Here is a 24,242-nt window from a genome sequence, read left to right on the forward strand (position 1 = left end):
TTCCCCTTCCTCCCTTCCACCCTCCTTTTCCTTCCTTCCTTCCTTCCTTCCTTCCTTCCTTCCTTCCTTCCATCCTTCCTTTGGTCCTTCCTTCAGATCAATGAAATTGTCATTTTGTAATTTTATTTATAAACTAAATACAATTTCCAATAGGTGCAACACTAAACTCCCTAAATTGGGCTCAGCTAGGAAATTTCCACAGATGTGTTAATTGGAGGTGTAGTAAGGATTTCTTTCTCTCCCTCTCTCTCTCTCCCTCTCTCGCTCTTTCTCTCCCTCATATATATATATATTTATATATTTATAAAACATATATTTATAACATATTTTGAAATATTTATATATTTATAAAATATGTATTTACATTTTATAAATATAAAAATTTTATAAGTATAAATATTTATAAAATATTATAAATATAAATATTTATAAAATATAAATATATTATATAATATATAATTTTATTTATTTTATAAATATATAGTTTATAAATATATATTTTATAAATATATAGTTTTATAAATATATATTTTTATAAATATATTTTTATAAATATATTTTTATAAATATATATATTATATATATTTATGTATACATTTGTTTTAAGCTTTGCCTTATTGCGTGAGTTTTTTCACCATCCACTGCAGTTAATTACAGCAGTGGTTTCTGGTCTGATCCACTGCAATGTCAAAGTCATTTCAGAAAACTGCCGGAATCGAAAAAGCTTTAAACAGTCATGCAGGTCTTTAATTGTAAATTAGTTTTGACAGAACTCCGACGCAGAGTCTTGCCTGGTTCCAGAGCGATGCTAGCTGACAACCTCTCACTGCTCCAGGAGCAAAGGAACATGTGGAAGGAATTGTTCTTTTACATTTCACAGCTTGTCATTTCCTCCGCAGGGCAGCCCCTGACCCCTCTGAGAGATCCCGACACCCATAAGGGAAGTGTTCCCACTGATGTAAAGGAAGTAGAGACGCACTTTAACGCCAAGGAGGGAGGGAGAAGGGTGTGTCAAAGGGATCTGGGGAGCAGAGAGAGGAGATGGGCTTAAAACGTTTCCAGCAGGTTAGAATCCTGGCTGTGTTGCTTCCTTTCATGAGGGAAGGATGAAACATTATTTGGAAGAGTTCAAGAAATTCTGGAGGGTTTCAGGCTGCCTCTTTAAAATTCTTGTTTTGAGTGGAAATGGCAATAAAAATGAATGTGTCACGTGTGAATGATCGGAATAAAGGTTTGAGGGAAAAGTACAAATACGTGCTTGCTGCCCTATTCCAATATGTTTCTAATTACAGAGTGTGTGTGTATTAGACTGACAACCGCAGATTACAATTTGTGCTTTCGGGACATTTTACACCCTCAACGTTTTATTTGCTCTCATATATTCATCACGCTCGGTTTTTCCTCTGTACCTGGGCTGTTAAATAGCTTGGCGAGGAAACATAAAAAAAAAGCAATTCACTTGTGTTATCATTCAAACGGATTTGTCATTCTTCCCACTCAGTTGACTTGGGCCATTTCAAAACTCTTCAAGTTATTGATATTTTAAGAATCACTAATAAAGTCATTTTTGGAAACACTTTTTGAAATAATTGAAAGGATACTTACTTTCCTGAATGTGGTCGTTCATGCAGAGGTAATAAGTACTGACTCCTCCCTCCACACACTCACCGTTTTGTGGATGTGTGTGTGTGTGTGTATGTGTGTGTGTGCGCGTGTGTGTTTTGTAGTCTAGGGGTTGACAAATGCAAGCATGCCTTGTCTGTTCAACAACTGCTCAAACAAATGAACTATCCATGAAAATAATGTGATTTTTCCTTGATGAAATCTCTCTTATTTAATCTGTGGATACTCAGTGCCTCAGTATTAGACAAATACCCTTGCAAAATGATATCGCAGGAGTGCATGTTGATGACAAATACTGTCATAGTTCTGGACTAAATATGAACCACCACCATCGACCTAGCAGTTGGGGAAATTTTGAACCTTTCCAGAAAGGCTTGGGAGCATTTTTTAAGAAAGGAAGGGTCGCTGTAGACCTGGGATAAAACAAACTTGTCTTTGGCCCCACTCTTCAACTGAGCATTCCAGAAGTACCCAACGCTCAATGCACAGTTTGGACAAGTTGGAAATAAGGACCTGTGGCAATAACATGTACTAAATGAATTATCAAAGAAACCATGGCCGAGGAGAATTTGCACCTCAGACATGACAAAGCAGCGGGCTTCCCGACATGACTTTACAACTGCTCTACTTGATAGGACTGATTTTAACTACAGCCTCTTTCATTTTTCTTTTTTTCAGTATTGTTTTATTGTGGTCACAATATAACATGAGATGCACCCTCTTAACCAATGTTTAAGTGTGCAATACGGTGTTGTTAATCATGTGGCTGATGTACTACAGCCAACTTCTAGAATGTACTAATCTTGCATAATTGAAACTTTCTGCCCATTGATGAAGGGCCCCCCCCCTATTTTCCCTTCCCTCCCCAGCCCCTGGCGTCTACCAGCCTACTCTGATTCCCTGAGTTTGACAACTTGCAACTCTTCCTGGGAGTGCAATCATGAGTAGACATTTTTCCAAAGAAGACGTACTATAGGCTCTTTCTATAAGTACTCCGCAGGGAGCACTGCCTTTGGTCTAGCACTGTGCTTTTCAAACTGGTAAGACCACATATGAAAATGAAAAGTAAACACTATTGTGAGTCATCCCAGGAATAAATGAGTTCATTAACTCTTTCTAAACATGAGTCTGGCTTTGAACACTTTAATGGTCTGACTCATTTAGTGCACCTTGTTCCAGTGTCTAACTTCTTATGAACATACAGTTGACTTCGTTCCAAGTGGAAATAAATTAGAACGAAAAAGGCCAGAAAGGGGAAGTAATTAATTTTATCCAGAATGTTCCACTCAGTCTAATTAGATGATCCATATGGAATAAGAAACAGGAAATAAAAATTAGAAAATAGGATTTTGAGTGAAACAATATTTCCCTCAGCCAGTCTTTTGGAAGTCTCCTTATTTCTTAGAGAAATCAGTCTGTTCTTGAATGTGGACACCTTGGCAATGAGTGATAGAAGAACTTGGCACTTTGTAACACCATACTTAACACGTGGTCTTTGAGTATTTTGCATTACTAGAAGCCAGCGAGTTTGACCCACTTTTATTTGCAAAACCAAAAAAATGGTTAAGATTATTTGCCATAACTTGTTAAATGACCACTAGACCTTAACTATTTCGGTAGGGCCTTGAGCATTTAGAAGTTGGTAGGTTTGAAGCTCTGGTGAAAAAAAAATCCTGCAATGGTTTTGACGTGCATAGACATAAACATAGAGAAGGCACGATGCTAGTTTTAAAGGCACTGATGGTTCCTGGAGTGCAGTGAAGAGACATAGGTTGTGAAAACATGATTTAGTGAAAAGCAATGCAGAGCCCAAACCACAAATATTTTTGCCCATTTTATCCACCCTGTCTTTTCAAACGAATTCTCTTTAGTTAGTTTCCTTATGGTTAGGCCGGTGTATTGTTTTTATCAGCAAGCATGTCTTCTCCGGCGTTAAGATGTTATCAATCACACGTGCACATACACATGCATGCGTAAATTCACATAAAACTTCCTAAGGTCAAGTATTTAAAAAGTGTCATCATTTTTTTTTAAAAACACTATAGCATTTTTTAAACCATAATTAATAGCATTTCCTTTACCTCACACAGACTTATACTAAGACATCTTTTTTTTCACCTTTTCAGACTTGCAGAAATTAAGCATCATGTGTGTGAATAATTACCATAAAATAAAGTTTTAACGAAGTGTAGTGAGTTAGTCGTTGGAGAGACGAGGAGTTCGTCGTTTTCCCCCCGTAACACATGTCATGCTGGCTAAAACCAATAGTTCTTGAATATGTGGTTTGCAAACATATCCTCTCAGTCTGCACCTTGCCTTTTCATCCTCTCAACAGGGTCTTTCATTAAGTAGAGACTTTGAATCTTAATGAAGTTCAATTTATCAATCTCCTTTTATGGTTCAGCCTTTTAGTGTCAAGTCTAAGAACTCCGTGTCTAGCTTAAGACCCTAAATATTTTCTCCATTTTTTTTTCAAAAAGATGATCCATTTTAAGTTATTTTTAATATAAGGAATGGGGTTTAGGTCAATTTTTATTTTATTTTATTTTATAATTATTATTATTATTTTTGGAATTGATGTTTAATTTCTTCAACACCATTTGTCAAAAAGGATATCTTTCCTCCAATGAGTTGGTTTTGCACCTTTCTTAAAAATCAGCCATGGAGAGGCACCCGGGTGGCTCAGTTGGTTAAGCCCCCACTTTGGCTCAGGTCATGATCTCACAGTCCATGGGTTTGAGCCCTGAGTCAGGTTCTGTGTTGATAGTTCAGACCCTGGAGCCCTGCTTTGGATACTGTGTCTCCCTCTCTTTCTGTTCCTCCTTCTCTGTCAAAAATAAATAAATATTTTAAAAAATCAGCCATTGAGCATATTTCTTGAACTTTTTCTTCCTTCTCTATTCTAGTCCATTGATTTATGTGCTTATCTCAAGGCCGCACAGAAATGAATACTGTAGCCATATAGAAAAGCTATGGAATTGTTTTCACACACTGTTGGATTCAATCTACTAATAGTTTGTTGAGGAGTTTTTAAGCTCCTGAGAGATATTGGTCTGTACTTTTGTTCTTATGCACTTTGTCTTGTTTTGGTGTCAGGGTTAAAATGGCCTCATTACATGATTAGAAAGTGTTCGCTCCTCTGTTTTCTAGGAGATTAAATAAAATTTGTGTTAATTCTCTTGTATATTTTTGTAGGATTGTGCAGGGAAACTTCTGGGCCTAGAGTTTCAAAATTGTGAATTCAGTTAATTTAATGGTTACAGGACTATTCAGATGATCTCTTTCACCTGGAATGAATTTTGGTTACTTTTAGTATTTGAGGAGTTGATCTATTTCTTCTAAGTTGTTGGACGTATGAACATTAGTTATTCAAAGCATTTCTTTTTCTTTTTTTGTGACTGCAGGATCTGTAATAGTATTCTGCTTAATTTCTAATATTAGTGAGTTGTTTCTTCTCTCTTTCTGTCTTTGCCAGGTTTGCTAGAGGTGTATTAATTTAGTCAATTTTTTTTTTGGAAATTCAATTCAGTTTCACTGCTTTCTATTCTAATCATTATTATTTTCTTCCATCAGCTTGTTTTGATTTTATTTTGTTCTTGTTTTTTCTAGGTTCTTGAGATAAGATCTTAGATTATTGACTTTTCCCTTTCCTGATGTAAGCATTTAGTGTTATAGATTTCCCTCTCAGTATTACTTTAGCTGAATCTCACAAATGTTGATCTTCATTTTTATTCAGTTCTATTTTTTATTGCCTCTGAGGTTTCTTCTTTGACCCACAGACAATTTAGAAGTGTGTTCAATTTCCAAGGGCTTAAAGGTTTCCTCTTGTCTTTCTGTTATTGATCACTGGTCTGATTTCATGATGATCAGAAAAATTATTCTACATGATTGCAGTTATTTTCAGTTTGATGAAGTTTCTTTTATGGCCCAGGATATATTTGTGAATGACCCATAGGCACACGAAAAAAATGTATATTGAGCTGTTGTTGGGTATAGCGTACATGTTTCAGTAGATATTGTGTGTTGATTGTGTGGGTCCGATTTTCTATATCCTTGTTGAGTTTATGTCTAGCGGTGCTATCATTTGATGAGAGGGGAGTGTTGAAATCCTTGACTATAATTGGGAAGTTTTCTATTTCTTTTTCAGCTCTATCAGTTTTCACTTCATGTATTTTGCATCTTTGCTGTTTGGTGCACGTGTATTTAAGTGTTATATTTTATAAGTAGATTGATCATTTAATTATTATATAATCCTCCTCTCTGGCAATTGTCTTTGCTGTGAGCTCTGTTTTCTCTGATATTTTCTCCGATATTAATCATCTATTTTATATGATATTAAGATATATCATATATATCTTATTTTTTAAAATATATAAAAATATATATATCATTTAAGATCATTTAAGATATCATTTTTATCATTTAAGATATATCATATATATCTCATTTTTTAAAAATTAATGTCTGCATGATATGTTTTTTTCATTTTTCTTTTTGCTTTTAATCTACATCATTGAATTTGAAGTACTTTTTTTTGTAAAGAGCATATAATTTGCCATGTTTTTAAATTTAGTTTCTCAATATCTGCCTTTTTATTGATATAGTTAGACCATTTATATTTAAGGTAATTGTTGATATGGTAAGGCTTAAGTCTGCCACTTTAACATGTATTTTCACATTATCTTTGTTTCTTATTTTTCTGTTCCTTTTTACTTCTTCTTGTGTATTACTCGAATGCTTTTTGGGATTCTGTCTTGATTTATTTATAGTTTTTGAACATATTTCTTTGTGTAGTTTTCAAAGTAGTTTCTCTATAGGTAGCCATGTAAATATGTGACTTATCACAGTTTCCTGGTATCGGTATTTTACCTGTTTGAGTCAAGTGCAGACACCTTACTCACGTTTAAGTCCCTTTACCTTCCACGCTTTTAAATATAATCGTCTTGAATAACACATGGTGTTATAAGTATTGTCTTAATCACTAAATATGATTTATAACACTCACAAGGGAAAGAAGAGTGTATACTCACATTTGGTGATCACTCCATTTTCCTTTTTTTCCTTCCAGATGCTTCAAGATTCCTTCTTTTATCGTGTCCTTTATCATTTCATGTTTGCAGAACTTCCTTTAGCCATTCTTTAAGGATATGTCTTCTGGTGACCGATTCTTTTAGCTTTCCTTCCTGCATCTGAAAGTGTATTTCCTTTCATTCCTGGAGTGTAGTCACTGAATATAGAATTTGTGGTTGGTAGTATGTATTTCTCTATCAGCCCTTGAAAAATGCTGTGTTGTTTTGGTGTGCACTATTCAGTTTGTGCATCTGGGGCTCCCACTGGACCCCGCCAGTAACCTTGGAGAGGACAGAAGGAGCTTCCCCAGGCCTGGCCACCCAGTGCTCTGGGTGGGGAAGGGAGTCTCCTGCCTCAGGATGTTAAGAGGCTTCCTCGCCTAGTCACTAGTAGCAAAAGGATCCACCTGCTACTGCCACTGACACCTGTTGTGTCTTGGTCGGGAGGGCTGTCTCAAGCTGCAGGGGAGGAGAACGTATCCCCTGGGTGCTCATTCTAGTCTGGCTTCTGGTTTACCCTCCTCTCCAATGCCACCGGACCCACTTGGTGGTGTTGGAGGGACTTCTTTCTGAAAGGTAGGTAAATGAGTCCACCTTCACCGCTATCTGCTGTTGGGACGGGTTTGAAGATGCTGGGTCTGGGTCTTCTGTTGGATGGTTGGTGGATGGGATTAAGTTGCCTTGTCCTACCTTGGTGCTCCGATTCCAGGGTCTGTAATCACTTCTCCTTCCTCAGTATACTTTCAGAATTCTCCCTTGGCTGCCTCTTACGTTATTTCCGGAATCTACAGTTACATTTAGAAGGAAGGAGAAGGGAGAGATGAGTCTAAGTCCTCTGGGCCTAAACAGAAGTCTCTTCTTATTGTTTAAGGTCCCACAGCATTTAAAAAGTCTCTTAGCATTTCATTTAGGGTTTGAAAAATATGGAAGTAGAAAAATGTTTTTAATTGTGGTAAAAATAGAGATCACTGGAAATTTACCCTTTTAACCGCTTAGGAAGTGTAGACGTCAATGACATTTAGTACACGGACAGTGTCCCACAACCACCACCACCATCCATCTCTAGAAATTTGTCATCTTCCCAAACTGCAGCTCTGTCCCCATTAAATACTAACTCCCCCTTTCTTCCCTCTCCCAGCCCTGGACAAGCACCATACTGATTTCTGTGCCTACGAATTTGACTACTAGGTCTCTAACATAAGTAGAATTGTAAAGTATTTGTTCTTTTGTGACTCGTTAAATACACCTAGCATAACGCCCTCATAAAAAGTGGTAAAATTTGAGTTGGCAAAATGTATTAGTCATTGAAATGTTTTAAAACATTGAGGAGGAAAGTTTTAAATTCGTAGCTAACTTGGGACCTTGAAACCTGTAAAGTCTGAGATGTAGTATGAACTCAACAGCGTGGCTATCACTATTATTTTGTTCAGTATTTTGTTGTTCCTTTCCTCCTTAGCATGAATAACTAAAAGTCAGCAGTTAGGGTGTTGAGTCAAAGCTCTGTTTTTGTTCTTTTTTGAGACAACTAGCCATAATCCCTGTCTATTACCAGAAATGCACCAATGAAGGAATCAGTAGAATTCAGATCAGTGCAGATTTAGGGGGGGGGGCGGGGATAGACCTTCAATATGGGAGTCAGAGAGGCTTAAATTCATACCTTGACTCTGACATTTAATGTCCTTTGTCAAATTCCTTAAATTTTGAATCTTTGTATCTTCACCTTTAAAGGGGAGGTAACAGGCCCTATTTGGAGATTAGTGAAAATTCATGGTAAGAGTTATATACATATAATAGGTGCTCACAAAATCACCCCTGTTTTGTTGAGTTGATTATCATAATATTAGATACATCCTTGAGTACGTCTATATCCTGCTTAATTGTAGTATTGGGCAATGACTTTATTCTCACCTGTAATTTTCATTCAGCACTAGAGACTTACTAATGGGCAAAATAATTTACTCTTCTAAATAGATTTGGATGTTCTAAGTTCAACGAAAGTGTTCATTGATGATAACCAAAGAACACTCATGAGAAACATATTAAAATGTTTGAGTTCTTTCACTGTGCTTAAGATGGAGAGTTTCATATTTTTAAGAATAATGAAAAAAAGATGCTTCCATGAAAAAGGTAAAATCTTCTCTTTGTTTAATGTTTATTTATTTTTGAGAGAGACAGGGACAGAATGCGAGTGGGTTAGGGGCAGAGAGAGAGGGAGACACAGAAGCAGAAGCAGGCTCCAGACTCTAAGCTGTCAGCACAGAGCCTGATGTGGGGCTCGAACCCACAAGCCGCGAGATCATGACCTGAGCCGAAGTCAGACGCTCAACCGACTGAGCCACCCAGGCGCCCCAAAAGGTAAAATCTTCTTAAGCATGGCAGAAATGGGTGATGCTTAAACATTATTCTTAGAAAGAATAGCCAAATGTCTTCCTGCTCTTACATTACGATAATATTTTATTAGGCAAGGCCTGCGTGCATCAATCTATTTTTATCCTGCAAGGGCAAAACACTCAGAGATTTCTGCTGGATGGATACTGTGGCAGAAATATTTGCAGTTCTGTGCCAGCAATAAAGTTAATCAAATAGCTTGAATTAAATAAGTAGCATATGCAAATCTGTTTTTATAAACTGCAAAATACTGGATAAAGCATAACGTATTATTGCCAGTCAACTAATTGCTGAGTTTCAGAAGGAGTACCCAAGTGTCATGTGGTTCCCTGTGGACAGATTGTGGTTTAATGGTTTGGACAGAAGTGAAAGTAAAGATGGTTTTGTTGCATTTCTGCTGCCAATAATGTCAAAACATCCCCAAATATGAAACCATTAAGCTTCTTAACACTTGTAAGAAACCAATTCATAACATATTAGGTACCCGTCACCTGTTACCAAGCACTTTGGACTTTGGAGGGAATAATCCCGGCCAAACCTGAGCTCCAATTTTTTGATACTTGCCCTTTGTCAGCGCTCAGATTTAAAGATCCATGTGTCCGTTAGTTCTTCCTGTGAAGAAAAGATAAGAGAATTTCCTGTGTCTTGACATTATGACAAACATTGGTTTATTCATGTCTGCGGCATCCAAGAAGTCACTGCTTCTAGGTTTAAACCATGCTGCTGGCAGAGAACGTTATCAACTCATTCCCTGAACTTATGTCATTCCTGGTTTGTTCGTTGTATCCTCCAATAGATATTGGACTATCACTCTAAAAGTGGTTGAAACATTTCTGTTTCCTAACTGGAACCTAGATATTAAAAAATCACATTTCAAAAATTGGGGGCATCAATTTCTAATGTAGAAACACAATGCCAAGGCCATGGTCTGTGGCTGCAGCCAGGGTCACTGCAACACGTCATCGAGAATTCATACTTTGGGGCTTATTTTGGCCTTTAGACTGTTCGTTGGTACTATGAACTAGATTATGTGCTTTTAACTGTCAGTTCTCTGAATGCATTTCAAGTCCATTTACTAAAATAGTCACTGTTAAGCGGTATATTTGGACAGAGTTGACACCTTTGACATTTTCTAAAATGGCAAAAATAACTGTATTTAAGGGTATGATTTATGAATGTCGTGTGCCTACAGAACTTCCACCTGATTATGGTTTTCACGTAAGCTTCTGGGACTCTTTCTACAAACTGCTGAAAGACAACTAATTAATGCCGTGTGATCAGATATTGAACACAGACAGACACACGTACAGAAACACATAAAAACATGATATCAGTCCCAAACCTATGATCTTGTTGCTTCTTGTAATCGCCTTTGTCTAACAAGAGAATGATTGAGGCCACAGCAGAGACAGAAGAAGGAAAGGAGAGAGAGGGGGAGATTGATAGCTATAGAACTGCCTTTATGAAACACATATGCTTTGGTATAAATAAGGAAAGCAACTTGCAATGATTAAAAAGTATTTCGAATCCTTAGTTGTCTTCTAGATTGCTGGCCTCTATTAAAAACTTCTTAAAATAATAGATAGCTTTAATTCTTCAAGCCAAAGAAAAATTATATCATCTTAAAGATTTTCTATACTTATTACATAGATGTGACTTGACTATGGGGGAAAAAAAGCAAAAATCTCTTGTATTGCAAGTTTTAAATGTACCAGGCTAAGGTTTACTTAATTAGAACCTCGAGGCAATAAAGGAGCCCTTTTAAAAATTCTGTGATTCTTAATATGCTAAATAATGCAAAGCTTCGACTCTTCAAGCATGAGACACACATCTGGCAGCTTACCATTTAAATTACAGGGGGAAAATATTCCTCACTTCAGTAGTAATTTTCTCAAAGAAAAGAATAGAAAATGTATTATAACTAAATTTAATTTCTTTTTAGATTTCCATCCGGTCTAATTGCAGACATCTTTCTAGTTTCTTTGCATTTATATTTTTTTACCTATATTTCCTGTACATTTTATTAATGTTTAATTTGAGATGCTTCTCACTGTTAGAGCTCTTGGAAAATTGGGGTGTATTTTACTTAGTAAATTGTTTTGAGAAATCTATCTGATCTCAAGTAATTAAGACAATGGTCTAGAAAATAAAAGGGATTGGAATTTCAGAGACACACAAAAATATTACTGACAAAAAGGCAACATTTTTCAGTTAGTTCCACTTTCAAGCTTTAATTTTTTTAGTATTAATGTTTTCTCTGTTTTGTCATTTTCTGGCTGTTTTTCATGCAAAAGTTATTATAAGCAGCATTCTTTCTTTGTATTTCTCCAAAGGATAGTGTCAGATCCTTGATTAATTTTACAAAGGTCATTTGGAAAAACCATTAAAAATATGCCAAGTAAAAAAGATTAGCGCAACAGGGAAAACACACTTTTATAAACATATGCATTTATATATAGATAGGGTACTGTAACATACAGTTTTGACAAGTGTTTTTTTTTTCCCCTTGTGCACCTCATACATTATTAGAAAATATGCCTGTTCCATTTATTTTTTTCTAGGTGATCCCAGCTGACACATTCCAAAGGCATCAGCAGGTTACTATTACTTGTAAATATTTTGTCTTTTTTCTCAATGTAAGAGGATCTGATAATTAAGTTGAGTAGTAGTTCCATAAAATAAAGTGAACTTTTTAAATAATTAACCTGTATTTGTATTACGAAAACATAAGCGTGGGTGCTAGCTTGCCCATGACAATAAATATATCCAATTATACTTTTTAATTAAAAACTTAAACAATAGTGAAACTTCCAATTTTGGCTCTGACAGAGTAGCTGGTATCAGACTAGCTCTTCTGTTAGAATCAATTATTAAACTGGAGAGAATGTATGAAACAGCTGTTCTGGGCATTGGCCATCAGGAAGCGCCAGACTTCCTGATCCTTGAGAGAAGAGAACATTTTAAGGCAAACTCTGGATTTCTACCTGGGCTCAGTGTCCTGACAGTACAGCAGGGAGGTGGAATCCCAGCAGAGTCTCCCTGAGCTGAGGAGACAGAGCTTGGCATGCAGGACAGCAGAAGCAGCTGGGGTCTGCAAAGCAGAACGCAGAACAGAGAGATTTGCAGAAGGGAACTAAGAATTCAGTATAGGAAAACCACCATGAATCCTTGTTTCAGGGAGACTAACTAGGGCTTTGCTAGGTGAGCCTGAAAACGGAACAGAGATACTAGAGCTGGAACAGAGATGGAATTCAAACCAGGAGAGGCATGTTAATACCTCATTATCGATTTGACAGCAAATGGAGATGCTCAGTCTATGCAGTGGGAACGTTTACAATTGCACACACACACACACACACACACACACACACAAGAGTAAAATACCTAGGAATAAACTTAACCAGAGAGGTGAAAGACCTGTACTCGGAACACTATCCAACACTGATGAAAGAGATTGGAGATGACCCAGACAAATGAACACATGTTCCATGCTCATGGATTGGATGAATTCGTGCTGTCAAAATGTTCATATTACCCCAATCTACAGATTCAACGCAATCATTAAAATACCAAAGGCATTTTTCACAAAACTAGAACAAATGATACTGAAATTTGTATGGAACCACAGAAGACCCCGAATAGCTGAAACAATCCTAAGAAGAACAAAACTGGAGGTATCACAATGCCAGCAAGATAGACTACAAACCTGTAGTCATCAAAACAGTATGGTATAAAGAAAAAATAGAAACATAGATTAATGGACAAGGGTAGATACCCTAGATATAAACCCACATTTAAAAGGTAAATTAATCTATGACAAAGGAGATAAGAATATGCAATGGGGAAAAGATTCTTTTCAATAAATGGCACTGGGAAAACTGGACAGCTACATGTAAAATAATGAAACTGGACCACTTTCTTACACCATATAAAAAAATAAACTCGAAATGGATTAAAGACCTAAATGTGAGACCTAAAACCATAAAAATCCTAGAAGAGAGCACAGGCAGTAATTTTTTCTGACATCAGCCATGGCTAACAGTTCTCTAAATATGTCTCCTCAGGCAAAGGAAAAATATGAAAAATAAACTATTAGAACTACATCAAAAAAAGAAAAAAAAAACTTTTGCACAGCAAAGGAAACCATCAACATCAAAAAAAGATAACCTACTGAATGGGAAAAGATATTTGCAAATGATATTATCTGATAAGGAGTCAATGTCTAAAATATATAAAGAACTCATACAACTCAACACCAGAACCACAAACAATCCAGTTAAAAAGTGGACAGAGGAACTGAATAGACATTTTTCCAGGGCAGAGATACAGATGGATAACAGACACATTAAGAGATGTTGAATATCACCAACTATCAGAGAAAGGCAAATCAAAACCACAAATTAAGCATCTCCTTACACCAGTTAGGGTGGCTAAAATCAAGAAGTCAATAAACAACAAATGTTGACAGGGATGTGGAGAAAAAGAAACCCACATGCATAGTTGGTAGGAATTCAAATTGGTACAACTACTGTGGAAAACAGTATGGAGGTTCCTTTAAAAATGAAAAATAGGAATATCATATGATCCAAAAATTCTAGTACTGGGTATTTACCCAATGGAAATGAAAACTCTATTTCTAAAATGTATATAAACTCTTATGTTTTGCAGCATTATTTACAATAGCCAAGATATGAAAGCAACCCAAGTGTCCATTGACAGATGAATGGACACACACACACACACACACACACACAAAGCCATAAAAAAGGATGAGATCTTGCTATTTGTGACAAAATGGATGGATCGAGAGGGTATTATGCTAAGTGAAACTGGTCAGACTGAGAAAGACAAATACCATATGATTTCGTGCATTATGTGGAATCTAAAAAACAAAACAAATGAACTAACAAACAGCAGAATCTGACCTATAAATATAGAGAACTGGTGATTCCCAGAGGGAAGGGAGATAGGGGGATGGATAAAATGGGTGAAAGGGAGTGGGAGATACAGGCTTCCAGTTAAGGAATGAATAGGTCATGGGAATAAGAGGTACAGCATAGAAAATATTGTCAGTGATATTGTAATACCCTAACATGGTGACAGATGGTAGCTACACTTGGTGTGACTGTAATACAACATATAGAGAAGTTGAATCGCTATGTTGTACACCTGAAACTAATGGAGCATTGTGTGTCAACTATACTTGAATTTTTAAGGTCCTATATATATTAAAAAAATCATATGCTCTAAGTGGCATACTCTGAGACTGCCCTGAGGAAAACCTGCCACCATGCTTCAGCAAGATCATCAGAGGATTTATGGTTTTGAGGTTGAGTTCTGATAAGTTCATGTGGCTTGAAAACCCTTGGTTTTTCACAGATAGGTTGTAACTAAATGTACATTCAAGCCTACAGAAGTTTAATGGGATTTGCCAGTAATCGAACTGTTAACTAAAAAAAAAAAATCAACACTTTCTCCAGGCAGATAACAGAATCCAGAGTCTTCTCTGGAGTACATTATATGATCTGCAATTATGATGTATGCAAAGATCAAGGGAATATAAATCTTAGACAAAAGAAAATAGTGAATAAAATAACTCCAAGATGATTCAAATATTAAACTTAGCAGGAAAAGCCATTAAAACATTTCATTGTAAGTATGTTCATGAATTTAAGGAAATTAATTTCTGATAAGTAAAGGAAAATAGGGTCTTAATGAATGGTTAGATCATCCCAGCAGAGATCTGGAAACTATAATCAACAAACCAAATGGAAGTTATGGAACTTAAAGTCCAAGAATTAAAATCAATTAACCAATCTGAAGTACAGAAAAGAAAAAGCCAAGACAGAAATGAAGAAAGACTCAAGAGACCCATGGGGAAATATCATATAGTTTTACATACATGTAATGCAAATCTTAGAAGGAAAGGAGGGTCATAAAATGGAAGAAATATGTATTAAAAGAGTAATGACTGAAATTTCCCAAATTTGATGGAATATATTGAATTATAAGTTGAATATCATCAGTGAACCCCAAAAGAATGTATAAAAGGGACACCTGTATTAGGAATATTGTAGCTGGGACGCCTGGCTGGCTCAGTCAGTGGAGCCTGCAACTCTTAATCTCAGGGTTGTAGGTTTGAGCCCCATGTTGGGTGTAAAGTTTACTTAAATAAAATTTTAGGGGCATCTGGGTGGCTCAGTAGGTTAAGTGTCCGACTTTGGCTCAGGTAATGATCTCACAGTTTGTGAGTTCAAGCCCTGTGTTGGGCTGTATGCTGACAGTGTGGAACCTGGATTCCATTTTGAGTTCTGTCTCTCTCTCTCTCTCAAAAATAAACATTAAAAAATTAAAACAAATAAAATCTTAAAAAAATAATATCAGAGTCAAACTGTAGAACACCAAAGTTAAAGTGAAAATTCTGATAAGAGGCAGAAGGAGAAAAAAGCCTTTATATGGAAGTGAATAATGGTATGAAAAATGGCTAACATTATCGTTAGAAACGGTGGAGACCAGAAATCAATGTAATGACATATTCTAAGTGCTGAGGAAATGTCATTCCAGAATTCGTATCTGGCAAAAAACATCCTTCAAAAATTGAGGTTGGTATGAGGACATTTTCAGATGAAGGAAAGCTGAACAAATATTTCTACAGCAGACCAGCACTACAAACAAACCATCAGAACTAGAGAATGTTCTTCAGGCTGGAGGGAAAATGCTACAAGATGATTGACACAGGAGAATGGAGAAGAACCAAAAATGGCACATACAGAGGTAAATACTAAAGACTAATTTTTCTGATACTTTTCTTAAAATGTAACTTACTATTTAAAAAAATAAAATGGCATTCTGTGGTGGAGATGTAAACCATGTACTGTTAAAAGACATGATTGTTATCATGGGTGGGGGGTAGGAAATAGAATCAAATTGTGAGCTTATTACATTTGTGAAATGAGAAGCATGAAGCAGACAGTGTGAACTGTCAGGTGTGAAGTGTGAAATTATACAACATTGATGATAACCAGACGTGGATTTAAAAATTTGAATTTAAAAATTCAAATCCATGCTATTAGTCTTGGGTTGAATAGTAGAACCGCCTCAAAGATGTAGAAATAATAGAAAGTAATAGAGGAAAGTGTAGAAACAATAGAGAAAATAAGATATAATACTAAAAACACATGTAAGACACCAAGAAGAAGGCAGGAGAAGTTCAACGTGAAGAAAAAAGAAGCAAAAAACACAACAGCAAGATGGTAGACAAACTCAACCATATGAATAATGGCATAAAATGTCGACTAAATAATTAAATTAAAAAGCTGGGACTGTCAATCTAAATGAAAAGGCAAGACTCCACTATACGCAGTCTATGAGACGTGCCCTGTAAATCTGAAGACAAAAGTTTAACTTGGGACAGCCTGGGTGGCTCAGTCGGTTAAGTGTCCGACTTTGGTTTCAGCCCCACATCAGGCTCTGTGCTGCCAGCTCAGAGCCTGGAGCCTGCTTCGGATTCTGTGTCTCCCTCTCTCTTTGCCCCTCCTCTGTACGTGTTTTGTCTCTCTCTCTCTCTCTCTCTCCTTCAAAAATAAATAAACATTAAAAAAATTTAAAAAGAAGTTTAACTTGAAGATGAAAGGACAGAAAAACAGAAACCATGGAAATGCTACACAAAAGAAAGCTGATGTGGCCCCATTAATATCTCATATGAGAAATCTAAGAGTAGACTTGGAGACGCATATAAAAGGGACAATTTACCAGGGAGATAGAACAATCCTAAATGTGTGCCGAATGACAGAGATTAAACAGCCTTGGAACATCCTGAAACCATAAAACTTCTCAAAGAATATATAGGAGGTGAATTGTTTGATGTTAGTCTTGATGACTGTTTTTGGATTTGGTACCAAAAGCAAAGGAAATGAGCAAAACAAGTAAACAAAACAGAAACAAACAAGTGGGATTACATTGAACTAAAAGCTTCTACACAACAAAGGTAACCACCAATGAAATGAAATGAAGATAATCTACCAAATGCGAGAACGTGTTTGCAAATCATATATTTGATAGAGGAATATATCCAAAATATATAAATAACTTATACAAGTCGATAACAAAAAAAAAATCATGGAAGCTGATTAAGAAATGGGCAGAGGATCTGAATAGACATTTTCCAAGGAAGATATATGGATGACCAGCAGGTAAGATGCAAAGATGCTCAATATCACTCATCATCAGAGAAATGCAAAGAGATGAAAAAGAAATCAGGAAGGATATACAAGATCTGAATGACACTACCAACCAGCCTGATTGAATTGATTTTACAAAACACTTTACCTAAAAACAGCAAAATACACCTTCTTTTCGAGGAAACAGAAGGCACGATAGATCATATATTGGGTAATAAATTAGATCCTAATATATTTTAAAGACTTGAATAGTACAGCATACATTTCTCTGGCTTAATGGAGAGATGTTCAATGTTTCCTTTTATAAATCAGGAACGAGGCAAGGATGTCTAGTCTCATCACTTTATATCCTAGAAGTCATAGCCAGGGCAGCAAAACTTTTAGAAGAAAACATAGGAGAAATCTTCATAATCTTGGCAGTTTTCTTAGACAGGAGACAGAAATGACTTACTTTAAAAGAAAAATAAATGATCCATTGGATTTCAACAAAATTATACGTTTTCTAAGCAAGTTGCCTTTGGGAAAAATAAAAAGGCAAGTTTTACAAACTGAGGGAAACCAATTGCAGTACATGTATCTAAAAAATGGTTTGTATCCAGACGATATAGAGAACTTTTACATTCACTAATAAGAAGAAAATAACGTACTTTTAAAAAATTATACTTAGAAGTTTCACAAAAGAATAGATGAAATATCCAGTTAGTTATAAATATCACCTAAAATCTTTAGTCATCAGGAAATGCAAGTTAAAACCATGTGTTACCACTTCACGATTACTAATATGCTAAAATATATAAAAAAGAAACTACCAAGCGTTAATGGTGACTTGGAGGAAACTTTCATACTTTGCTGGTGTGGTACAACCACTTTGGAAAACTGACAGTTTTTTGTTAAATGAAATAAACACCTACAAAAGACCCAGTGATTCCACTGCTATTACCAAAGAAAAATGAAAAGATGTCCACAAAGAGATTTCAACATGAATGTTCATAGAAACCTGGTCACAACAGTCAAAACTTTGTAACATCCAAATATCTATTAATAGATGAATTAATAAATAAATTGCAGTACAATCATAAGAAGGATGGTTACTCATAATAAAAAAGTGATGAGTATCAAAATATTGTTCTGGGTAGAAGAAGTCTGAGACAAAAGAGTAGATACTGTATCATTGCATATATATGAATGTTAAACATAATTCTAATCTATAATGGTAGAAATCAGATAAGTGGTCACCAGGAGTGAGCGAGTGAGTGTGAGTGTGTGTGTGTGTGTGTGTGTGTGTGCGCGCGCGCGCGCGTGTGTGTTGGCGATGGAAGGATTGACTGCAAAGGACATGGGGGGATTTGGGGAGGTGATGCTAAATGTGTTATATTTTACTTGTGGTGGGAATAAATGGGTGCATATGTTTGTCAATTGAATATGTATATTTTATTGGATATAAATTATCACCCGGCACTTTGGTTTTAAAAGTAACAAGACTGGATTCAGCGCTTGTGGATTTAGCCAGGGAAAATACAGAGTGTGTGGTCGTAAAGTTGCCAGTAACATCATCATCTGATTCAAGTGTTAACAGGTGCAGGGAATAAGGGGGCCCTCTCCTTCTACCACAAACATAGCAGGTGGAGTTAGAGTATGAGGTGGGTACCTGTATGAAGGGAGTCTGTGGTGATCCAATATTCCTCCTTTGACCTTGTTACCACTCCTGCCTCCAGTCTGAAATCACTGGTTCATATGCCTAGTTGGGCTAGTAACAAAAAAAGTTTTCAACATCTTTTAAAGGCTTTACCCAGCCTACAGTTTACTTCAGACTGGCCCTAAATATTGAGAAGTGCAGGCAGAACTTGGGTATATCTTTTTCTAGTTTTGAGTATTATGCTTCTACCCCTTCTCTCCATCTTGTGAATTGTGGTTATTGAGTCCTTTGTGATCTAACCAGGAACAGGACAGAGCTGAAGGCAGAGAAGGGCTTATTTCTCTGGTGTTGTCAAATGGCAGAAATTGTTGGGTTTTTAAAACATGTCCTATTCTCTCATGGGACACTTTTATGCTTTCTTTAGACATACACTTCCATATCTTTCCCTTTGCCAGGGGTCTCTCACTTTGTGCTTTTTTTTTTTTTACCGCTCCCTTATTAGACCAGACACTGTGTGGTGCACTTCTAACTTTGTCCTTTTTGCCTATGCCTACACTCTGGAGAAAGTAATCATAACTGAATAGGGTAGCACATACAGTAAGGAAGGAAATACCAAGATAAACGAATATCATCCTACGCTAATCAGCAACACAAAGAAAAGGAAAGGAGGGAGTAGAAAAGTAAAATGAATAAAAGAGAAATAAAATAAAACATATAATATTTTAATAGTGTGATAATTTCCCCATTAAAAGATCCTGTCTAAGTGAATTAGAAAGAAAGCCCCAACTATACAGTACTTACAGTAAACAAGCATAACATAGTTAAAGAAATGTTGAACACCTATGGATGAACTGATACCAGAAAATTCAAACAAAAATAAAGCTGTCCCAGGAAACAATGTCCATATCAGGAAAGTTGAAATTTGAGGTTTAAACAGGTCTAAACAGTAAAAGAACATTTTATAATGATAAAAGGTATCATTTATGAAAAAGATATAATATGACACAATCTATATGCATCAAATAACACAACAGCTGAGTATAAAATGTAACCTAATCTTGTTAGGTTTTGTATCTATGACAGACATATGTGAAATAAAATAATAGAGGCCACTGTCTCTTATCATCACAGAATAATGTTATGAATTAATAATTCAAAGGTGATCTACTGGTGGCAAGGATTTAGAAAAATAGATTTTCTTATAAATTGCTATGGAAATATATACGTATATGTATATATATACATATATATGCTTATATATTTACATATGTAAATACATATGCAAGCTTTTGGAAAGCAATCTGACAACATCGATTAGCATTTAAAGCATGAGCACTCATTGACCCAGCAATCTCACCTTGGAAACCCATCCACAGGAATAAAAGCACGAGTAATGGATTTTACTGTCACATTCTTTTTGGTAAGAATATAAAAATAAAGGCACCTGGGTGGCTCAGACAGCTGAGCGTCCAACTCTTGATTTCGGCTCAGGTCATGATCTTAGGGTCATGGGTCTGAGTCCTGCTTCAGGCTCTGCATTGAGTGTAGAGCCTGCTTTCAATTCTCTCTCTCTTTCTGCCCCTCCCCCATTCACACACACACACACTCTCTCTCTCTTAAATAAATAATAAATAAAATATAAAAATGAAGAAAAATGAATGTCATCAATAGGGAATGGTTAAATAAATCAAGCGACATCTGCAGTGCTAATATATTATGCAGCCATCGAATATAATACATTAGAGCTCTAATAATTGACTTGAAGAGAATTCCATCAGATACTGTTGAGAAGAGGTATAGGCAGGTATACAATATATAAAATGCTTTTTGTGTAACAATGAATATCACCTCTATCAATGTGTTGTCCCTGTGTTCACATGTGTGTGTGTATGTATAGATCTGGTTAAATGAGCACAGAGAGGATAAAACGTGTTATGTGGAGCGAGCGGGTGGGATGGAAAGGTGTTAGGGGACTGTGGATGGAAGATATGAAGGAGGATCAAGGGGAAAATTTCATTAAAAAAAATTTTTTTTTAACGTTTATTCACTTTTTGAGAGACAGAGGCAGAGTGTGAGCAGGGCAGGGGGCAGAGAGAGAGAGAGAGAGAGAGAGAGAGAGGAAGACACAGAATCGGAAGCAGGCTCCAGGCTCCGAGCTGTCAGCACAGAGCCCGACGGGGGGCTTGAAGTCACAAACTGTGAGATCGTGACCTGAGCTGAAGTCAGACACTTAACCGATTGAGCCACCCAGGCACCCCGGGAAAAATTCATTTTAAGTAACATACTGTTAGACGTGTATTTTATGACTCATAGAGATGACCATGATTTCTTATTATATGAAAAAAAGAACACTTGTGGACAAAAGTATATGGCATGATTCTGTTTCAGTTAAAACTCACCACTTAACTGTGTATCTGTCCGTCTATCGATTTGCTTATACATTTGCATTTGAGAAAGTGATGAAACATATGGCTGAAAAGAGGAAGGAATGGCTATAAAATCTTCTTAACAAGGTAGAAGACAGTGGCAAATGATTAGCTGTGAGTCACAGTAGGGAAGGAAAAGTCATGGAGGAGATTTTGAGTCTGGGTGGCTTAGCGAAGTGGTGAAAAGAAATAGGAAACAAAGGGAAGGAGTCCTTCGAGAGAAATGATTTTTGGTTTTGTTTGTATGTCTAACCCTGGGGTGGAAGGAGGACTCCCTAGTGTCACCATTGTTTACCCGAATGGCAGTGGGGGAGTATGAAAGACAATCATGCCAGAACCTCACGAGTTCCTTATTTCCTTACAGTTTGTTTCTATGCACTTCATTTGACTATATAGTGTGGAAAAAATTTGTAAGCTTATAAGCAAAAAGAGAAGCAATAAAGCAAAACATTGATACTCATGATTATACAAGATTGAAAACCACCTCATACGCGCACACACACACACACACACACACAGACACAACTGTCAAAGAAAATAGCAGGCAAACTACGAACAGAAAAAATATTTGAACCAGTGTGCCAGGCAAAGATAAATACGACATGGAAAGATAAAAATTCTAAAGAAAATGTTAAATACTCCAGCTGAAAAAAAATGAAGGAATAGTAAGTTACAACACAAAAGACATACATGCTCAACAAGCATAAAATAATTCACATTTTTTTTAGAATTAGAGATTGCAAATTAAAATAACAATGAGGGGTGCCTGGGTGGCTCTGTCAGTTAAGCATCCGACTTTGGCTCAGGTCATGATCTCACGGTTTGTGAGTTCAATCCCCGCGTGGGGCTCTGTGCTGACAGCTCAGAGCCTGGAGCCTGCTTCCGATTCTGTGTCTCCCTCTTTGTCTGCCCCCTCCCCTGCTTGTGCTCTGTGTCTATTTCTCTCAAAAATAAATAAATATTAAAAAACTATAAAAAATAAAATAAAATAACAATGAAATGTTATTATTTTGTCTACCAAGTAGGCAAAACTGAAAAATATGGTGGGAGTCCGTTTTGGCAAGCATGTGAGTGAATTGGACACTCTCATACATTGCTGGCTGAAGTTAGAATATTGATAGTTCTTACCGTGAATTCTGTGTTTGATTTAGTATTCCTGATCTTAGATACTCACCTGTGAAAATAAACACAGAGAAGTGTAAAAATTTTTTGTGAAATTTGTTCAATATGATGTGAATATACAACCAAGGGGTGGTTGGTTTAAGTGAAAAAAAAAAAAAAAGAAATACTGCTGCAGAGCGATTAAAAATCAGGCTTGAAAGAATATTTAATAACAAGAAACAATGTAAGTATAAAAAAGGATGAGAGGGGCGCCTGGGTGGCACAGTCGGTTAAGCGTCCGACTTCAGCCAGGTCACGATCTCGCGGTCCGGGAGTTCGAGCCCCGCGTCAGGCTCTGGGCTGATGGCTCAGAGCCTGGAGCCTGTTTCCGATTCTGTGTCTCCCTCTCTCTCTGCCCCTCCCCCGTTCATGCTCTGTCTCTCTCTGTCCCCAAAAAAATAAATAAAACGTTGAAAAAAAAATTAAAAAAAAAAAAGGATGAGAATGGTATATGCACTATGATCATAATCTTATAAAAATTATATTATGTACATATTTATAAAATGTATAACATTTGTTACATAAGGTATACAATTACATGAAGTGAACATTAATGATTATTAACGTATACGTATTTACTATATACGTCTTTACAAATAGGAAGGTAGGTTATAGAGCAAAAAACATTTTACATAAAAACAAAGAAATTGTTTAACTAAGACTTTTAGAAGACTGTCTCTTTGGGACTTTATCACCTGGACACACACAGTATTACTACATTTTAACATACAGCAATACAAATTCCGTTGCATCAGAAATTGCTCCTGGTTGGCAGAATTTTTAAGATGGCTTCCCAAAAATGTCCAAGGACTCATCCCCAGAAGCTGATCATCAGGAGGGAGACGACCTGGGTGAACCGAATCTAATTACACGAACCTTTAAAGGACAGAACTTTCTCAGGTGGGTAAGCAGAAGAGGAAGCCGAAGGAGAAGCTGGAGACAAAGCGTCAGGATGCATCCTGCGGTTGTTGGCTCAGAGGAAACTGCGAGGAATGTGTGAGAAGGAAAAAAACTCTACCAGCAACCAGCAAGCTCACAACAGGATCCCAAGACCCAGATGAGAACTGCAGCCCTGCCTGATAACATTGATTTTGACCTGGTAAGATTTGAAGAAGCAGAACCAGCTGGGCTGTGCTATGCTCGGATTTCTGACCTGCAAAAGATGTAAGCGAATATATGAATAGTAAGTCGCTAAGTTGTGGAAATGTGTTCCAGCAGCAATAAAAAATGCATGTATTGTTCAATGTTTAAAAAAGTGTAGAGGTAGAAAATGGGGTACGGTTCTCCCACAAGGTGTGAAACAAGGGGTAAATGCGTGGGCTTTGAGAACAAATAGAATTGGACCTAGATTTCAGACTTTTTACTGGTTAGCTGTCTGATTTGTGCAAGTTCTTTGATCTGAGTCTCAGTTTCCAAGTCTGTAACACTTTTGTGTGAGTGTGTGTGTGTGTGTGTGTGGTGTGTGGTAAACATCATAATATATATGAAGCTCTTCAAAAACGCTAAAAGTTTATTCTATTATTTCATATTTTTATATTCCACCCACCAACTGTGCACTGAGAATTTAGATTATAAGCCTTTGAAAGTAATGATGTATTTGGGACATGTGGCTGGCTCAGTCATTTGAGGGTCTGATCCTCAGTGGCAGCTCATATCATGATCTCAAGGTGGTGGGATTGAGCCTGGTATCGGGCTCCACACTGAGTTTGGAGCCTGCTTAAGACTCTCTCTCTCTCTCTCTCTCTCCCTCTGCCCTTCC

The sequence above is a fragment of the Lynx canadensis genome, chromosome B2 (assembly GCF_007474595.2).
Source record: "Lynx canadensis isolate LIC74 chromosome B2, mLynCan4.pri.v2, whole genome shotgun sequence".
NCBI lineage: Eukaryota > Metazoa > Chordata > Mammalia > Carnivora > Felidae > Lynx > Lynx canadensis.